Genomic DNA, 22,226 nt, shown 5'->3' on the forward strand with positions numbered 1-22,226 from the left:
CCATATGATCTCACCTATAAGTGGAACCTAACCAACAATGGAAAGATGCAAGGAAAATAAGACCAGCAACACTGAAAGGAAAAGAAACCAACGTAGACATGAAGGAAAAATGGAGGGGGGGCGGGGAAAAAGGAAGAAAAGGGGAAAAATCAAGGAACATTTAGAAAGGACTCATGGACAAAACCAAAGGGGAAGAGCTGAGGGAGGGAGGGAGAGGGCAAGGGAAAGTGGTGGGTGGTAGGCAGAGATAAATGTATCTGAAAAAATAAATTAATTAAGTATAAAAAAGGACAAAGCTAAAATCATTAAATTTTGCTACTTTATTTAAGAAATTTCTCAGCTGACCTAGGTAGGTGACATGCCCCTCAGATGAATAGAAGTATGCTTCTCAAACTATCTTGGGCTGTGTCTTTCTTGGATAACCTGTCCTTTCTCTCACAGCACATTTCTTATTTATTACTGCAGAAATAAGATACCTCAACAAAATTTAAAGCAAAGTCTAATGCTTTCTCCTAACAAGGCGAATGATGTTTGATTTTTAAGAGATAGAATGATATTTCAATAAATGTAAACATTATAATTAGATTGTTCTGGTTAACGGAATTTGTGGATTTAATCATAATTCTTCAATGTTCATCCTTTGTTTCTAAATTATGTAAACAAATTTTCCTTTTCGTGAAAATATTCTAATGAATGTCATTTAAATCTGACTTGATAATTGAGGGAATCATATTAATAACAACAATAATTTTCTATGATTAAATTTGGAGAAGTTGTGAATTCCCCAGAGAACTACTGACTTCAGAGTATAATGTGAAAGTTCCTTTCGTTGATGTTTCCTTGTTTTCATTGTGTTGCTTGTTTTTAACTCAGCCAAATAATAAGAAAATATGTTCAAAACAGGATTTTTTTTCTAGTACATAACCCAAAAGTATTTGCAGGTAAATTAATATTCTGGCTGGCTTAGTTCCTTATAATTGAGGTTTAATATATTATGGGTAAATATACTGTTGCCTAAACTTGAAAACCAAAAATATACTTTGGTGTATATGAAAACATTTTCAAGAGCTAATAAAATACCAAGAGCTATTTAATTAGTAGAATAATTGCTTATTTTTCTCAATGGAACTGTTAAATTAAAAATTTTGTAAAATTCATAATTTTTCCAGGATTAAAATTTGCATTTGTGTTAGTGAGTACTATGAAAGACAAAGTTCTTTCTGAGAAGAAGTTGGGTCCTTGCCAAGTTATCTGGACCTAAGAAGTGAAGGGTAAAAAGCTTTTATCTGATGTGCCTGAGGAAATAATCTTTATAGATGCTTGACAACTCTATCTTGAGGCATGTGGGAAGAGAGTGGAAGAAAATTCACATTCCCTCCATGGTCTGGAGTAGTTCAGAGAATCTAAGGGCATGATACAGCATTGTTACACAATCATGTTTCCTTAGTAGGCTCTGATTGTTTTTATGACAAGGGTAACAAAATAACTCATGGACAAAGACAAGTGGGGGGACTAAATCTTGGGGGGGTAGGTAGGATAGGGGAGAGTAAGGGGGGAAATGGGGACAACTCTCATTGAAAAACAATAAAAAAGAAATAAAATAAATATCAAATAAAATTTTAAAAATGATAATTTTCACCAGGGTTACCAGTTCATCTGGGAGACTACAATAGAAAAACCTGGAAAAGCCCTACAAATAGGCTGCTATTATATAGTTTTGAACCTCCAGGGAAACATGGACATATAAGAAGTTTAATTTTTTCTAGTGCTGGAAAAATGTCTTAGGCAGTGCCAGGAGTCACACACATAAGGAAGAACTACTGTGACTTTTTCTACAAGAAAGCCCGTGAAACAAGCATATAAATCATAGTAATGATGTGCAGAAGTCACCATACCTTGGCTCTTGGAATCAGTTGCCAAGTGTAAAGATTGTCATTGAGATACTGCAATTCTTCAAAGAATGAACACGATCAGAGAAAGTCTTTAGTAAGCTTTGCTTAGTATGGGAATGAGAGCAATTGATGACTGTGTTTCTATATATGTCATAAAATAAGAAAGAGCAGATACCAAAAAGAAGCCCTTGTGAACTCTTCACCCATTGTCTTGAATTACTAGGTTCTTTTTGGATGTCTCTGTTGACACTTCATTATTAGGCAAGGACTTGCTGGGTATAATCTTTCACAGGAAACTTTACTAGTAATCTTAACAAGGACATACATTTCCTTTTAAATATGAGAGAAATGCAGCAGAGATTAAACAATTCAAAAATATAGCTTAATTTCCACAGTGGACTACTGGGAAAATTTAATGTAATCCTGAAGGGCATAATTGGGTGATTTGTTGATAATCATGCTAGTAAGTTAGATGAGAAGTTTTATCCCTCCTGTCATTTAAATATATTAAAGTCTCATAGGAATTATTTCACTTGTCATAATTCTTTATTGGCATAAAATGAGTAGTCTTTTAATTCAATAAAGTATTTATTAATACTGGGAGAGTATACTAAATTATAGAGTCAGATATATATATATATATATATATATATATGGTATAATATTAAGGTAAATTTTTTAACAATTTGATAATAACATAGTTTATTATACTCATATAACCTCCTAGAGACATCAGCATGAACTTAGTTTATGCTTTATTATTTAAATGATCCTGTGTAATTTATACAAAATGATTATTTAAAAAAATTTTGAAACATATTAACTAAAAATAACAACATAAAATATGTAAAATTGTATATATAATTTATTAACCATGCATGGTTTACACATACTATACTACTGTGTTATATTATTATGTTATATTAATACTATTATGTTAATATTGAAACAAAATATCAACTTGTTTCTAGATGTTAAAATTTAGATTTCTCACTATTGGAAAAGTGAAAACAAAACAAAATGTTCAAAAACAATTTGGAACATATTCTTGTACATTGAAAATCACTGATTAATGGAGTAAGTTGAAGATAAGAAAAACACAAAAAGAGTATAATTAACTATAAGGAAGGGAAGCTTTCAGAGACATTATGACAATATTATATATGTTACATATAGACCAATGGAAAAATTTGTCATTCTAGTAAAACAAAAAAATAGAAATTCACTAGCAAACTAGAGGTCATCAATTTATAAAACATCACATATTAGAATTGTTGACAGGAGGAAGGATAATATTTCTTCCCCTATATAAAGGTAAGGTGCAGATTACTGTAGAGGTCTACCTATGATTCCAAACTAGCTATATGAAAGTTCTTGTGCAATTTTTCTTGAATAAGTCACAAGCAAAAGCCCAAACAGCATATCTATATGAAGCAAAATTCATTATTTTTAAATATAGATAAAAATTAGAGTTAATTTGGGATATACATTGAACTATACTTCTACAGATGCTGATTAAGTAGGTCTATTATTGAGCCCAGGATTGCACTTAAAAACAACAAAACAAAACAAAAACTACTGGCAATCATAATGGAGGGGTTCCAACTACAAATTTTAGGAACATTAGAAACCTCAGAAGTCAAGTTCTACATTCACCATAAGATTGGATACTGGGGAAGCCTGTAATTAAAGGGCAAAGAAGTCATTGGCATTCTTGCCCATCTCCTAGGAGGATAGCACCTGAAATAATGAAGGTAGTCTGAGAGTACTTCACAAATATTTCCCATTTTGATGTAGTCCAATTTATCTATATTTATAACATGCAAGAAATAGTTAATGTCTTTGCTAAGAAAGATCATAGATGTACTTCACTGAAAACCATGTAGAACCAACTTGGCTGTCTATATAGAAAGTATGAAAATCCAGTGATGTAAATTTTTTGAATGAATAGAAATATTTTAAATTAAATAACAATAGTGGTGAAGAAGTAAAATAAGAAATTAAATATCTCTGAATTTCTAGCCTTCTTTCTTCATCATGTTTCTAAATAGAAAATGCATTAAATCTTATATGTATTATAGAGCATTGAATTCCATAACAATGATTTATGTATACCCTGGCCCAAAATTAATGTACTATTTCATCATTTGGGGGCTAGTAAAATTATTTCAATTATAGATTATATTAAAGGCTACTTATTTATTTACTTGCCTTTATTTTTATTGTTTATCAGACTGTTACAGATATCCCCGTTCCTTCCCCTCTTCCATCTGACTGTCACCACATTGTTGTCTGTGTCTATGAGCTATGGATATATGTTCTTTGGCTAACCCCTACACCTTCTATCATTCATTTCTGCCACCCTGACAGTTGTTTCTCTGTTCCATGTATCCATGCCTCTGTTTCAGTTTTGCTCGTCAGTTTATTTTGTTCATTCGAGTCACATAAAAGTGAGATCATATGGTATTTTTCTTTTACTGACTTTTTATACTTAACGCAATAATCTCCAGTTCCACCCCTGCTTCACAAAAGGTAAGAGTTTCTTCATTTTATGGCTAAGTAGTATTCCATTATGTAAATATATCACAGCTGTTATATGCACTCATATACTGATGGACACATGGGCTGTTTCCAGATCTTGATCATTGTAAATAATGCTGCTATGAACATAGGGATATATGTGTTCTTTTGAATTGGAGTTTTGAAATTCTTAAGATATATTCTCAGAAGTGGGATCACTGAGTCAAAAGTCAGTTCCACTTTTAATTTTTTGAAGAAACTTCATATTGATTTCCACAACAGCGGCTGTACCAGTCTGCATTCCGCCAACAGTGCATGAGAATACCCTTCTGTCTACATCCTCACCAGCACTTGTTGTTTGTTGATTTATTAATGATAGCCACTCTGGCAGGTGTGAAGTGATATCTCATTGTGGATTTTCTTTTTCATTTTTTGTAATTGTCATTCAAGTACAGTAATTTCCATTTCTCCCCACCACTCCCCCTACCCTCCTTTGGTTTGTCCATGGGTACTTTATACATGATCCTTGATGACCCATCCCCTTCTTTCCCTGTTATTCCCCTCCTGCCTCCCCTCTTGTTATTGTCAATTTGTTCTTTATTTCCATGTTTTTGGTTATATTTGGCTTGCTCATTCTTTATTTTTTTTAAAGATTTTATATATTTATTCTTAGAGAAGGGGAGGGAGAAAGAGAGGTTGCTTGCTTATTGTTTTGTCGATTAGGTTCTAATTAGAGGTGAGATCATATGGTATTTGTCTTTCCCTGCCTGGCTTATTCACTTAGCATAATGCTCATCAGTTCCATCCATGCTGTCAGGAAGAGTAGGAGTTCCTTCTTTTTTTATGCTGTATAGACTCCCTTGTGTAAATAAATGTACCATAGTTTTTTGATCTATTCATTTACTGATGAGCACTTAGGCTGCCTCCAGCACTTGGGTACTGTAAATTATGCTGCTATGAACATTGAGATGCATAGGTTATTTTGAAATAGTGCTTCAGGATTCTTAGGGCATAATACCAGCAGTGGAATTGCTGGGTTAAAAGGCAGTTCAATTTTTAGTTTTTTGAAGAAATCCCATAGTTTTCCACAGTGGCTATACTTATCTGCATTCCCACCAACAGTGTACTAGGGTTCCCTTTTCTTCACAACCTCACCAGCATTTATTGATTGTTGATTTGTTTATGATGGCCATTCTGACCAATGAGAAGTGGTATCTCATTGTGGTTTTAATTTGCATCTCTCTGATGATTAGTGACATTGAGGATTTTTTCATTATATGGCAATGGTTATTTAAAATGAAAGAGCTTAAATGAGATATTTAACATATAAAATGTACTCTTTTAAAGTGTATAATTCAACTTGAGGCTAAGATGGAGGCATAGGTAGATACACTTTTCCTCCTCACACAACCAAAAGAAGGAGAAAAACAAACTTAAAAAATTACCATAACTGCCAGAACATTGAACTGTATGGGAGTCCAACAACTGAAGAGTTAAAGAAGAAATATACATCCAGACTGGTAGGAGGGGCAGAGATGGGCAGCTGGGGTGGTGAGGACACATAGCAAGGCAGTGGCTGGAGGGCCAAGCGGGCAAAGTGGCAGCTGGCAGACTGGGCTGTCCCACATCTGAGTGAGGATAAGCCAGGAGGAACAGAAGGGGAGTGTGATGGACCACACAATCCAGCGTTCCAGTGTGGGAAAAGAAAGCCTCAAAACCTCTGGTTGTAAAAACCTGTGGGGATTGCAGCAGTGGGAGAAACTCTCAGCTTCAGAGGAGAGTTTGTTGGAGAGACCCACAGAGTCCTAGAACATACACAAACCCACACCCAGGAATCAGCACTAGAATGGCCCAATTTGCTTCTGAGCAGAGGGGTAAGTGACTGAAAGCTGGATGAGAGCTGAGCAAGGGGCCTTGTTCCCTCTCAGACCCCTCCCCTACATACAGAATCACAAGGCAGCAACATCGGTTGCCCTGCCCTGGTAAATATCTCAAGCTCCACCCTTTCCAATGTAACAGGAGCACTGAGACAAAGAAATATGGCCCAAGAGAAAAAAGAGATCAGAGCTCCAAAAACAGAACTAAGCAATGAAGAGATAGACAACCTATCAAATGCACAGTTCAGAACACTGGTAATCAAGATGCTCACAGAAATGGCTGAGTATGGTCACAAAATGGAGGAAAAAGTGAAGGCTATGCAAAGTGAAATAAAGAAAAATATACAAGGAACCAACAGTAAAGGGAAGGAAACCAGGGCTCACATCAATGATTTGGAGAAGAAGGAAGAGATAAACATTCAATCAGAAAAGAATGAAGAAACAAGATTTCAAAAAAAAAAAAAAAAAGAGGACAGGCTTAGGAACATATGGAACAATTTTAAACATTCCAACATCCAAATAATAGGGGTTCCAGAAGGAAAAGAGGAAAAGCAAGAAATTGAAAACTTATTTGAAAACATAAAGGAGAATTTCCCTGATCTGATGAAGGAAATAGACTTCAAGGAGATCCAGGAATCTCAGAGAGTCCCAAAGAAGTTGGACTCAAGGAAGCACACACCAAGGCACATCATAATTCAATTACTCAAGATTAAAGATGAAGAGAGAATCTTAAAAGCAGCAAGAGAGAAGGAGACAGTTACCTACAAAGAAGTTCCCAAAAGACATTCAGCTGATTTCTCCAAAGAAAACTTGCAGGCAAGAAGGGGCTGGAAAGAAGTATTCAAAGTCATGAAAGACAAGGACCTACATCCAAGATTACTCTCTCCAGCAAAGCTATCATTTAAAATGGAAGGTCAGATAAAGTGTTTCCCAGATAAGGTCAAGTTAAAGGAGTTCATCCTCACCAAGCCCATATTATATGAAATGTTAAAGGGACTTCTCTAAGAAAAGGAAGATCACAAACTATGAACAGTAAAATAAACAACAAAGTCACAGCTATCAACAACTGAACCTAAAAACAAAAACAAAAACAAATTAAGCAAACAATGAGAACAGGAACAGAATCACAGAAATAGAGATTACATGGAGGATTATCAGAGGGGAGAGGGAGGGGGGAGAATGGGGGAAAAGGTACAGGGAATAAGAAGCATAAACAGTAGTTACAAAATAGACAGGGGGAGGTTAAGAATAGTATAGAAAATGGAGAAACCAAAGCACTTATTTGTACGACCCATGGATATGAACTAATGTAGTGGGGTGAATGCTGGGGCGGTTTCAGGGTGGAAGGGAATAAAGAGGGAAAAATTGGACAACTGTAATAACATTATATATATATATATAAAATGTCATTATATATGTTATATATATGTATAACATACATATATATGTATAACATATATCAACATATATGCATGCATACATGCATATATGCATACATATATGCACATGTATGCATGACCCATGGATATGGGCAATGGTAAGGAGATTGACTGTGGGATTCGGGTAGAGGGGGGTCAAGGGGAAAATTGGGGCAACTGTAATAGCATAAACAATAAAACATTTAAAAATAAAAGGTAAAGATCATGAAAGGAAAGAAAACAATGCAGGGAATATTAGAAAGTGACCCCGCATGCCAAAGGAAAAACTCTGAAAAGACCTGAGAAGAACTTAAGTTTATAACTCAGACAGATCCTTGGCACAGCCTACAACAATTAGGAAAATAAAAACAATAAACGATTGTTTATTAAATAATAAAATATTATTACTGAATAATACTGAATAATAAAAACCAGAAAACTCTGAGGAAGTGGGAAGAATGTGATTTACAGAATTACCACATCATTAGATTTAATACACAGTTTTCAATAACAAGAAGAAAATGACAAGGCACACAAAGAAACATAAGTATAATTCATTGAAAGGAAAATAATAAACCAACAGAGATGGAGCCATGGCCTGGAAGGCCAAGAGGGCACCACTGATTTGGGACAAGTGGGGACATTAAGGCTATGACTCCACAAAAAAATAAATAAATTGTATAGTTCAACAATTTTTACAAAACACATTTTTATTTCTCTTTTATTTTTCAATTATAGTTGACATTTAATATTTTTATATTAGTTTCAAGTGTACATGCAGTGGTTAGACATTAATATAACTTATAAAGTGATCCTGTGATAAGTCTATTACCTAGCTGGCACCATAAATAGTTATTACAATGTTATTCACTGTTTCCTATGCTGTACTCAACAGTTTTAAAGATATATAGAGTCATACAATCATCATATATCTACCTTGACTACATTCTCATCACCCACAAGAGAAACACCATACACATTAGCAACTATTCCCCATTCTACCCCTAATCTCTCTCACCCTGAGGCAAACAGTAATATACTTAGGTTCTATAGAATTGTCTATTATATTTTACAGAAATAGAATCATACAATTGGTCTTTTCTGACTCACTTCTTTATTTAGTGAATTGTTTTCAATAGTCATCCAACTTGTAACATGTATCAATACTTCATTAATTTTGATTGCCAATTATATCCCATTATATGGTTATATCACATTCCACATTTTGGATATTATAAATAATAATGTTATGAATATTTGCATATTGGTTTTTGTATGAACATATTTTCATATACCAAGGAGTTAAATTGTTTGGTTATATGGTGATTCCATGTATAATACTCTGAGGAAATTTCCCAAAATGGCTATACCATTTTACAGTCCTGCTAACAATTGATGGAATTTCCAGTTTCTCCACATCTCAACCAATACTTATTAGTGCCTGTCTAATTTATTACAAATATTATCGTGAATGTAAATTGGTAGCTTATTGTCCTTTTGATTTGCATTTCCTTTTTTTTTTTTAAGATTTTCTTTCTTTATTTTTTACAGAAGGGAAGCGAGAGAAACATTAATGTGTGGTTCCATCTCACGAGCCCCCTATTGGGGACCTGACTTGCAAGCCAGGCATGTGCCCTACACTGGGAATCTAACGGGTGACCCTTTGGCTCATAGTCCATTGCTCACTTGACTGAGCCACACCAGCTAAGGCTGATTTGCATTTCTATAATGACTAATGATATTATCTTTTCATTTTGTTACTGGCCATTTGTATCTCCTTTCTGGAGAAATGTCTGCCAGATCATTACCCCTTTTTAAAACTAGGCTATTATTCTTTTCATTATTAAGTTGTAAACATTTTGTACATATTCTGGGTAAAAGTTCTTTGTCAGATATATGGTATTAAAATGTCTTTTCCTATGCCTATGTTTCTATTTTGCTCATTAGTTGATTTTGTTCATTTGATTCCTCTTTTAGGTGAGATCATATATTTGTCTTCCTCCAGCTGGCAGGAGCACGGGGTAGGATGGGCAGAGGAGGGTAAATGGGGAGAAATTGGAACAACTGTAATAGAATAACAAAATATCTTTTCCTATTCTTTGACTTGTGTTTTAATTTTCTGGACAGTACTATTAACAGCACAAATGTTTTTCACTGACGTAGTGCAATTTACTATTTTTGTTTTTGGTCTTGCTGGTGCTTTTTGTGTCACATCTGAGTATATACTGCCTAACCCAAGATCATGCAGATTTACTCCTATATTTTCTTCTGAGGTTTACAATTTTAGCACTTACATCTAAGTCTGCATTTTGTTTTTGGTTATTTTTGATGGCATGAGGGAAGACTCCAATTAAATTCTTTTTCACATGGATATCCCGTTTTCCTAGTTCCAATTGTTAAAAACAATGTTATTTCTCCTTTGAAATGCCATGACCTTGAAATGACACCCTATTTAATCTAATTACCTTGAAAGCAAGGTTTTATTTCAGGCCTCTCAATTCTATGGTACTAATCTACATATCTATTCTTATGAAAGTAACATACTTCTTTAATTATTGTATATTTATAACAAATTTTGAAATTTGGAAATGTGAACCTCCAGAATTTTCTATTTTTACTTTATTTTATTTTATTGTTTTTCTGTTACAGTTATCCTGTCACACTCCCCATTGCTCATCCATACCCCATCCCTCCCACTCCCACAGTCAATACACACCATTGTCCGTGCCCATGAGTCCTCTGTTGATGATCCTTTGCTTGCCCCTTCCCCTTCTTTCCATGGTTATCTCCCACCCCCTCCCTGCTAATCACTTTCAGTTTGTTTTTAACTTCCAAGTGTCTGGCTCTATTTTGTTCATTTGTTTGTTTTGTTGATTAGGTTCAATTTATAGGTGAGATCATTTAGTATTTGTCTTTCACCAACTGGCTTAATTCACTTAGCATAATCCTTTCCAGTTCCATCCCTGTTGTTGTGAAAGGTAAGAGTTCCTTCTTTCTTTCTGCTCTGTAGTTTTCATTGTGTAAATTTAACAAAGATTTTTTATCCACTTATATACTGATGGGCATTTAGGTTGTTTCCAGAACTTGGCAATTGTAAAGAACGCTGCTATAAACACTGGGGTGCATAAGTTCTTTTTTTTTTCTAATGTCTTATTTTTTTGATTAATTAATGTATTTTTCCAAATACATTTGTCTCTGCCTTCCCCCCACCACTTTCCCCTGCCCCCTCCCTTCTCTCCCTCCTTCAATCCTTCCCCACTTTGGCTTTGTCCATGAGTCCTTGATATATGTTCCTTGACTTGCCCCTTCACTTCCTTTTCTCCCGTCCACCCCTCCCTCCTTTCCTCTTGTCTTTGTTGATTTCTTTTTCTTTCAGTGTTACTGGTCTTATTTTCCTTGCATCTTTGTTTTGTTGGTTAGGTTCCTCTTATAGATGAGATCACATGGTATTTGTCTTTCGCCCCCTGGCTTACTATACAGCAGAAAGAAAAAAAGAACTACTACACTTCGCGACAGCACGGGTGGAACTAAGAGAGCATTATGCTAAGCGACATAAACTGGGGAGCAAAAGAAAAGTACCATATGATCCCATAGGTTTTTTGAATTGGTGTTTTGGGATTCTTAGGGTATAATCCCAGCAGTGGGGCTGCTGGATAGAAAGGCAGTTCATCTTTAGCTTTTTGAGAAAATTCCATACTGCTTTCCACAGTGGCTACACCACTGTGCTTCCCCACAAACAGTGCACTAGAGGTCCCTTTTCTCCACATCACCAGCACTTTCTGTTTGTTGATTTTTTAAAAGATTTTATTCATTTATTTATTTTAAATTTATTTATTTATTTATTTATTTATTTATTTATTTTTAGAGAGATAGGAAGGGAGGGAGAGAAACACTGATGTGTGACAGATACATCAACTGGTTGTATCTCACATTCCCCTACCCAGGGCCCTAGCTTGCAAACCAGGTATGTGCCCTGACTAAGAATCTAACAGGCAACCCCTTGATTCACAGGCCAGTGCTCAATCCACTGAACCACACCAGCCAGGATTGTTGTTTGTTGATTATAATGATGGCCATTCTGACAGGTGTGAAGTGGTATCTCATTATGGTTTTAATTTGGATTTCTCTAACAGCTAGTGATGGTGAGCATTTTTTCAAGTGTCTCTTAGTTCTCTGTATGTCCTCATTAGAGAAGTGTCTGTTCAGATCCTTTGCTCATTTTTTAATTGGATTGTTTGTCTTCCTGGTGTGGAGTCATGTGAGTTCTATTTATGTTTTGGAGATCAAACCCTTGACCGAGGTATCATTGGTAAATATGTTTTCCCATATGGTTAGCTCCCTTTCCATTTTGTTGATGTTTTCTTTAGCCATGCAGAAGCTTTTTAGTTTGATGTACTCCCATTTGTTTAGTCTTTCATTTATATCCCTTGTTCTAGGGAGTGTATCAGTGAAGATATTGCTGTGTGGGATATCTGAAATTTTTGTGCCTATGATTTCCTCTAAGACTTTTATGGTGTCATGAGCTATATTTAAGTCTTTAATCCATCTTGAGTTTATTTTGGTGTATAGTGTAAGTTGGTTTAGTTTCATTTTTTTTTTTGGATGAATTTGGCCAGATTTCCCAACATAATTTATTGAAGAGGCTATTTTTACTCCATTTTATGCTTCTAGCCCCTTTGTCAAATATTAATTGGCCATAGAGACATGGTTTATTTCTGGCATCTCTATTCTGTTCCATTGGTCTATGTGTCTGTTCTTATGCTGTTACCAGACTGTTTTGATTACAGTGGCCTTGTAATATAGTTTGACATCAAGTATTGTGATCCCCCTATTTGTACTTCTTTCTCAAAATTACTATGGCTATTCCATATAAATTTTTGAAATATTTATTTTATATCTGTGAAATATGTTATTGGTATTTTGGTAGGGATTGCATTGAGTCTACAGATTGCTTTGGGCAGCATGTAGATGATGTTAATTCTTCCAATCCATGAACACGGTATAAGTTTCCATTTATTTGTATGTTCCTTAATTTTTTTTCTTCAGTGTTGTGTAGTTTCCTGAGTACATGTCTTTTATGTCCTTGGTTAAGTTTATCCCTAAGTATTTTATTTTTCTTGTTGTTATAACAAAAGGGATTTTTCCCTAATTTCTCTTTCTGATATTTCATTGTTGGTGTACAAAACTGTGTTTGATTTCTGAATGTTGACTATATATCCTGCTGTTTTGCCAAATTCATTTATTAGGTTGAGTAGTTTTTTGGTGGAACCTTTAGGGTTTTCTATGTACACTATCAAGTCATTTGCAAACAGTGACAGCTTTACTTCCTCCTTTCCAATATAGATGCCTTTTATTTCTTTTTCTTGTCTGATCTCTTGCTTCCAATACTATGTTGGATAGAAGTGGTGAGAGTGGATACCCTTGTCTTGTTCTTGATCTTAGGGAGCAAGCTTTTAGTTTTTGCCTGTTGAGTGTGATGTTGACCGTGGGTTTTTCATTTATGGCCTTTATTATGTTCAGGTATGCTTCTTCTATTCCCACTTTACTAAGGGTTTTTAATCAAAAATTGGTGCTGTACTTTGTCCAATGTTTTTGCATCAGCTATTGATATAATCATGTGGTTTTTGTGTTTAATGTTATTTATGTGGGGTATTACATTAACTGACTTGCAAATATTGTACCATCCTTGCATCCCTGGGATGACTCCTGCTTGATCATGGTGTATGATCATTTTAATATATTGTCAGATACAGTTTGCCAATATTTTGTTGAGGATTTTAAAATCTATGTTCATCAGTGATATTGGCCTGTGATTTTTTATTTTGTTTGTTGTCTATTCATTTGGTTTTGAAGTTAGGGTAATACTAGCCTCATAAAAATAGTTCTCTTTTTGAGCTCTTTTATTTTATTATTTTTTTGTGTAACTTTCATTAAGTGTTTTTAATCATTTTTTAAATTTTTTTCCTATTACAGTTGTCCCAATTTTTCCCCCTTTGCCCTCCTCTGCCCATCCCACCACCCACTCCCACAGTCAATCCCCGCACTTGTGTCCATGACCATGGTAATTCATACCTGCTCTTTGTCTTGTCCCTTCCACTTCTTTCGATCATTATTCCCCTCCCCCTTGTCTCTGGTCACTTTCAATCTGTTTCATGTTCCCATATCTATGATTTTATTTTGTTCGTTAGTGTATTTTGTTAATTAGATTCCACTGATAGGAGAGATAATATGGTATTTGTCTTTCACTGGATGGCTTATTTCAGTTAACATAATACTCTCCAGTTTCATTCACATTGTTGCAAAAAGTAGGAGTTCCTTCTTTCTTTCTGCTGTGTAGTATTCCTTTGTGTAAATGTAACTCGGTTTTTTTCTTTTTTTAATCTACTCATTTACTGATGGGTACTTAAGCTGTTTCCAGTACTTGGCTATGGTAAATTGCACCGCTATGAACATAGGTTTTGCACAAGTTCTTTTGAATTGATGACTCGGAATTAAAATGTTTTAACTAATCAGGGCCCCTTGCCTTTTCATATGAATGTATAGTTGTGTTAATTTCTGACAAAGTTATGCAGCTGGTGTTTAGATAAGAATTTTATTAAATATTTAAATTAATTTGGGGAAGTATTATTATCTTAACAACATTAAGTCTGGCAATCTATCAGCCCAGCATATCTTTCCATTTTTTGTATCTCTTATAAACTTCCTCAGAGTTTTGCAGTTTTCAGTCTATAAGTCTTGCATTTCATTTGTTAAAGTTATTTCTAATTACTACTGTAAATAAAATTGTTTATTTAATTTTATTTCCAGATTTTTTGTTAGTAATATATAAATATAATTATTTTAATATTAAGTTTATAGTATACAAACTTGCTGAATTCATTAGTTCTAATGTGTTTTTTTTAAGTGGGTTTGTTCATATTTTCCGTACACTAGATTATGTCATCTCCAAGTAGGTATAATTTTATTTCTTACTTTCCAATCAGAATACTTTTAAATTTATTTTTATAGTTAAATTGCCATGACTAGATCCTCCAACACAACATTGAATATATTTGGGGACAGCAGACATCCTTGGTTTATTAGTTTCCTCCTGATCATATGGTAAGCATTCATTTCAGTCTTTCACAATTAAGTGTGAAGTGAACTGAGGGGTTTTATAGCTGGTCTTTGTCACAGTAAATTTCCCTTCATTTCTAGTTGGGTGAGGGGTTTTTATAATGAAATAGTGTTGGATTTTTTCAAATGCTTTAGCTGTATATTGAGATAATTATGTATTTTTTGTTTTGTTCCAATAATATGGGATATCACATTGACTGATTTTCAGATACTAGCCAACATTTCATTCCTGGAATAAATTCTAGTTAGTCATGGTGTGTAATCCTTCTTATATTTTGTTGGATTGGGTTTTTAGTTTTCTTATGTTTAGTTTTGCTTCCAGAGTAATTATACCCTCATAAAATGAGTTGGAAATTATTTACTCCTCCATTATTTGGAAGAGTTTGTTAAAAATTGGTTTTAATTCTTCCTTAAATTTTTTAGATTAAAATATTTCTAGACTTGGGCTTTATTTATGCTAAATCCTTTATTTAGTAATTCAGCTTCTTCTTGTTGTTGATGGTTATGCATCTAATAAGATTTTCTATTCTTCATCACTTTTGGTAGGTAGTGACTTTCTAGGATTTTTCCATTTTATCTAAATTATGTAATGTGTTGGCATATACCTATATGCAAAGATATAGTATTCCTATACAATCATTTCATTTATGTAATGTCAACTTTCATTAAGTGTTTTTAAACATTGTTTGATTAAGAAAGAGCGATGTCTCCTCTTTCACTCTGAATTTTGTAAATTTGAGTTTTATCTTTATTATTGTTGATAAATATAGCTGAAATTTGTCATTTTTTTTATGTTTTGAAAAGACAAACTTTGGGGCTGTACATTTCCTTATTGTTTTTGGATTCGACATTACACTAATTTTGGCTTTAATGTTGACTCTTTTTTTACTTTGACCTCTTTTGAAGTGATGTGCTCTTCTATCCTTTAGTTTCATAAGGTAAAAATTTTGATTATTGATGTGAGATCCTTCTTTTTATAATGGAGAATATATGCTAAACATTTCTTTCTAATCACTTATATAGATGCAACTCATAAGTTTCAGTGTTTTTAATAATTCATCAATATGTATTTTTTAATTTTCTCTTGTGATTTCTTCTTTGACTCACTCACTATTCAAGAATGTATTGTTTAATTTCCACGTGTTTTCCAAATATATTTAAATTACTGATAATTTAATCTCATTTTGCTTTTTTTTTTGCTTTTTTTTGTTTTTTTGCTGAGCAGTGTATTTTATTTTATTTTTTTTGCCTTTTTTTAAATTAATTTATTTACTTTTTAAATACATTTGTCTCTGCCTTCCCCCCACCTCTTTCCCTTGCCCCCTCCCACCTTCCCTCCCTCAGCTCTTCCCCTTTGGTTTTGTCCATGCGTCCTTGCTATATGTTCCTTGACTTTCCCCTTCCCTTCCCTTTCCCTGCCCCCCCTTCCCTCTTGTCTCTGTTGATTTCTTTTCCTTTCAGTGTTGCTGGTCATATTTTCCTTGCTTCTTTGCATTGTTGGTTAGGTTCCGCTTATAGGTGAGATCATATGGTATTTGTCTTTCGCCCCCTGGCTTATTTCGCTTAGCATGATGCTCTCCAGTTCCATCCATGCTGTCGCAAAGTTTAGCACTTCTTTTTTTCTTTCTGCTGCGTAGTATTCCATTGTGTATATGTACCATAATTTTTTGATCCAGTCATCTACTGATGGGCATTTAGTTGCTTCCAACACTTGGCTATTGTAAATTGTGCTGCTATGAACATTGGGGTGCATAGCATCTAATATTCGACAAAGGGGGCAGAAGCATAAAATGGGGCAATAACAGCCTCTTCAACAAATGGTGTTGGGAGAGCTGGATGGCTACATGCAAAAAATTGAAATTGGATCATCAGCTGACACCATACACAAAAATAAACTCAAGATGGATAAAAGACTTAAATATAAGTCGCAACACCATCAAAGTCCTAGAGGAGAACATTGGCAGGAAACTCTCAGATATCCCATGCAGCAGTTTTTTCACTGATATGTCTCCTAAAGCAAGGGACATAAAGGAAAGAATAAACAAGTGGGACCTCATCAAAATAAGAAGCTTCTGCACGGCTAAAGAAAACATCAGCAAAATGAAAAGGGAGCCAACCATTTGGGAAAATATATTTGCTAATGATACATCAGATAGAGGTTTGATCTCCTAGATATACAAAGAACTCACTCGACTTTACTCCAAGAAGACAAACGATCCAATCAAAAAATGGGCCAAGGACCTGGGCAGATGCTTTTCTAAGGAGGAGATACAGAGGGCTCAGAGGCATTTGAAAGGATGCTCAGCATCACTAGCCATCAGAGAAATGCAGATCAAAACCACCATGAGGTACCACCTCACACCGGTCAGAATGGCCATCAGAAACAGATCCACAAACAACAGGTGCTGGCGAGGCTGTGGAGAAAAGGGAACTCTAGTCCACTGTTGGTGGGAATGCAGACTGGTGCAGCCACTATGGAAAGCAGTGTGGAATTTCCTCAGAAAGCTGAAAATGGAACTGCCTTTTGATCCAGCGATTCCCCTGCTGGGACTATACCCTGAGAACACCAAAACGCCAATACAAAAGAACCTAATCTCATTTTGATCAAAGAATATATTGTATAACATTTCAATTTTAAGGTTCATATATAAGCTTGTTTTATGGTCTAACATATAATTGATCCTGGAGACTATTTTATATGTACTTGAGAAGAATGTTGTTACTGTGTCTGCTGTGTGGAGTGCTCTATAAAAAATTGTTAGGTCTGTTTGGTTTAAAATATTGCTAAGGTTCTTTATTTTCCTATTGATATTTTGTCTAGTTGATATATCTATTATTTAAAATGAGTTATTAAATCTCAGATATTATTTATGAGTTGTCTATTTCTCCTTCTAATATTGTCTCCTTTAGCTGAATGTATCTTTGTTTTTTTAGTTTTAACAGCATCAAGGTTAAATTTCTTTTCTTATTAATTAATTAATTTTTTTCTCAAACACATTTCTCTCTGGCTTCCCCCGAACATTTTCCTGTGCCCCCTCCCACCCTCCCTCCCTCTTGCAAATCTTCCACTTTGGTTTTGTCCATGAGTACCTGCTAAATGTTCCTTGACTTCCCCCTTCCCTTCCTTTTCCCCCGCCCCGCCTCCCTCTTCCCTTCTTGTCTCTGTTGTTTTTTTTTTTCCCTTTCAGTGTTGCTGCTCATATTTTCCTTGCATCTTTGTATTGTTGGTTAGGTTCCAATTATAGGTGAGATCATATGGTATTTCTCTTTCAGCCCCTGGCTTATTTCACTTAGTATAATGCTCTCAAGTTCCATCCATGCTGTCGCGAAGTTTAGTAGTTCTTTTTCTCTTTCTACTGCATAGTATTCCATTGTGTAAATATGCCATACTTTTTTTATCCAATCATCTAGTGATGGGCATTTCGGTTGCTTCCAACACTTGGCTATTGTAAATTGTGCTGCTATGAACATTGGGGTGAAAATAACATTAGGTTATTTTCAACTGGACTTTATGGGATTCTTAGTGTATAGTCACAGCAGGGGAATCACTGGATCAAAGGAAGTTCCATTTTCAGTTTTTTGAGGAAATTCCACACTGCTTTCCACAATGGCTGCACCAGTCTGCATTCCCACCAACAGTGTATTAGGGTTCTCTTTTCTCCACAGCCTTGCCAGCACCTGTTGTTTCTTGATCTGTTTTTGATGGCCATTCTGACCGGTGTGAGGTGGTACCTCATTGTGGTTTTGATGTGCATTTCTCTGACAGCTAGTGATGCTGAGCGTCCTTCCAAATGTCTCTAGGCCCTCTGTATCTCTTCCTTGGAAAAGCACCTGCCCAGGTCCTTTGCCCATTTTTTGATTGGATCGTTTGTATTCTTGGAGTGGAGTCGAGTGTGTTCTTTATATATCTTGGAGATCAAACCTCTATCTGATGTATCACTAGCAAATATATTTTCCTATACAGTTGGCTCCCTTTTCATTTTGCTGATGTTTTCTTTAGCCGTGTAGAAGTTTCTTTTTTTGATGAGGTCCCACTTGTTTATTCTTTCCTTTATGTCCCTTGCTTTAGGAGACATATCAGTGAAAAAACTGCTGCATGGGATATCTGAGAGTTTCCTCCCTATGTTTTCCTCAAGGACTTTTATGATCTTGTGACTTATATTTAAGTCTTTTATCCATCTTGAGTTTATTTTTGTGTATGGTGTCAGCTGATGATCCAATTTCAATTTTTTGCATGTAGCCGTCCAGCTCTCCCAACACCATTTGTTGAAGAGGCTGTTATTGCTCTATTTTATTCTTCTGCTCCCTTGTCAAATATTAGTTGCCCATATAGGTCTGGGCTTATTGTTGGGCTTTCTATTCTTTTCCACTGGTTGATGGGTGTGTTCTGGTGCCAGTACCAGATTTTTTTGAGTATAGTGGCTTTTTAGAATAGTTTGAAGTCCAGTATCGTGATCCCTCCTACTTTCTTTTTCTTTCTCAAAATTGCTGTGGCTATTCTGGGTCGTTTATGGTTCCATATAAATTTTTGAAATGTCTGTTCTATTTCTGTGAATTACATCATTGGTATCTTAATAGAGATTGCATTGAATTTATAATTTGCTTTGGGTATTATGGATATGTTGATGATATTACTTCTTCCAATCTATGAACACAGTATATGCTTCCATTTATTGTGTCTTCCTTAATTTCTTTCTTCAATGTTGTATAGTTTTATGCATACAGGTCTTTTACCACCTTGGATAAATTTATTCCTAGGTATTTTATTTTTCTTGTTGCTATAGCGAATGGTCATTTTTTCCTGATTTCTACTTCTATTTCATTGCCAGTATACAGAAATGCCTTTGGTTTCTGAATATTGATCTTGTATCCTGCTGTTTTGCCAGATTCACTTATTAGGTGGAAGAGTTTCTTTGTAGAGCCTACAGGGTTTTCTATGTACACTACCATGCAATTGCCAAATAATGATAGCTTTACTTTCTCCTTTACTGTTTGCATGCCTTTTATTTCTTTTTCTTGTCTAATACTGTGGCTAGGACTTCCAATACGATGTTAAAAAGAAGTGGTGAAAGGAGACATCCTTTTTGCGTTCCCAATCTTACTGAAAAAGCTTTTAGTTTTTGCCCATTGAGTATGATGTTGGCTGTAAGTTTTTCATATATGGCCTTTATTATGTTGAGGAATGCCCTATTTATTCCCATTTTGCTGAGTGCTTTGATCATAAATGAGTGCTCTACCTTATTGAAACTTTTTCTGCAACTATTGAGATGATCATGTGGTTTTTGTCTTTTCTTTTGTTTATGTTATTTATTACACTTATTGACTTGCGTGTATTGAATCATCCCTGCATCCCTGGAATGAATCCCACTTGATCGTGGTGGATAAACTTTTGAATATATTGCTGGATGCGGTTTGCCAATATTTTGTTGAGGAATTTAGCTTCTATGTTCATCATTGAAATTGGCCTGTAGGTTTTCTTTCTTTGTAGGGTCTTTATCTGGTTTTGTGATTAGGGTGATGCTGGCCTCTTGAAAAGAGTCTGGGAGTAATCCCTCCTCTTGGATTTTTTGGAATAGTCTGAGAAGGACAGGGTTAGCTCTTCCTTAAATGTTTTGTAAAAGTCTCCTGTTAAACCGTTCAGCCCTGGGCTTTTGTGGGCCGGGAGTTTCTTGATTACTGCTGCAATTTCCCCCACTGTTATTGGTCTGTTCAAGTTTTCTGTTTCTTTCTCCTTTGGTGTTGGAAGATTATACTTTTATAGAAATTTGTCCATTTTATCGAGGTTTTCAAATTTCTTGGCATATAATTGTTCATAGTAGTTTCTCACAATCCTTTGTATTTCTGTGGTATCAGTTGTTATTTCTCCTCTTTCACTTCTGATATTTATTTGGGTCCTCTCTCTTTTTTTCTTGACGAGTCTCCTCAAAGGCTTTTTGATTTTCTTTATCTTTTCAAAGAACCAGCTCCTGGATTGGTTGAGAACTTTGAATCGTACTTTTTGTCTCTATGTCCTTTAGTTCTGCTCTAATCTCAGCTATTTCCTTCCTTCTACTTGCTCTGAGATTCATTTGTTGTTGTTTCTCCAGTTCTTGAAGTTGTAGTGTTAGGTCTTTTACCTGAAATGTTTCTGTCTTTCTTAAGGAAACCTATATTGGTATGAACTTCCCTCTCAAGACTGCCTTTGCTGTGTCCCATAAGTTTTGGATTGTTGTGTGTTTATTTTCATTTGTTTCCAGCAATGTTTTGATTTCTTTTCTTATCTCATTATTGACCCATTCATTGTTTAAGAGACTACTGTTCAGTCTCCATAAGTTTACAAGTTTTGAAAGTTCTCTTTCAGATTGATTTCCAGTTTCAAGCCCTTCTCGTTTCAGAAAATAGTTTGGTATTATTCCAATTTTGCTGAATTGGCTGAGCCTTGCTTTGTGTACTATCATGTGGTCTATCTTTGAAAAACTTCCCTGATCGCTTGAAAAGAATGTGTATTTTTCTTCTTTGGGTTGTAAGGTTCTGTATATGTCAGTTAGGTCTATTTGATTCAGTGCATCATTCTCTCCACAATATCCTTATTTATGTTTTGTTTGGAAGATCTGTTCATTTTTGACTCTGGGGTGTTGAAATCCCCTACTATCAGTGTGTTACTGTCTATATCTTTTTTGAGGTCGTCCAAGATTTCCAGTATATACTTGGGGGCTCCTATATTGAGAGCATATAAGTTTACAATGCTTTTGTCTTCTTGATGGTTTCTTCCTGTAAGTATTATAAAGTGCCTCTCTGGGTCTCTTTTTATGGCCTTTGATTTGAAATCTACTTTTTCTGATACAACTATGGCAACCCCAGCCTTTTTCTCTTGCCCATTTGCATAGAATATTTTTTTCCATCCCTTTACTTTCAATATCTGAAGGTCTTTTGCTCTGATCTGAGTCTCTTGTAGGCAGCATATGTGTGGGTCATGTTTTCTTATCCATTCGGTTATCCTGTTCTTTTGATTGGGGCATTTAGTCCATTTACATCGAGAGTTATTACTGATAGAAACCTTTTTTTTTTTCTCTCTGTACCTATGTTTTTCTCTTTCTCACTCTTTTCCTTCATCTTCTTAAATCAGTCCCTTGAGCATATCCTGTAGTGCTGGTTTGGTAGAGATGTATTCTTTTAGCCTTCCCTCATCTGGGAAACTCCTTATTTCCCCTTCCATTTTAATTGAGAACCTTGCTGGGTAGAGCAGCCTTGGCTGTAGGCCCTTACTTTTCATGGCTTGAAATATTTGTTGCCATTCCCTTCTGGCTTGTAGTGTTTTTTTTCAGAAGTCAGCTCCTAGGTGTATTTGGGCCCCCTTGTATGTTACTTTCTCCTTCTTCCTTGCTGCCTTTGTCTTTGACATTTGCCATTTTAATGATGATGTG

Source organism: Pteronotus mesoamericanus, unplaced genomic scaffold (assembly GCF_021234165.1).
Source record: "Pteronotus mesoamericanus isolate MK-2021 breed Mesoamerican mustached bat unplaced genomic scaffold, CSHL_Meso_final contig_40, whole genome shotgun sequence".
Lineage (NCBI taxonomy): Eukaryota > Metazoa > Chordata > Mammalia > Chiroptera > Mormoopidae > Pteronotus > Pteronotus mesoamericanus.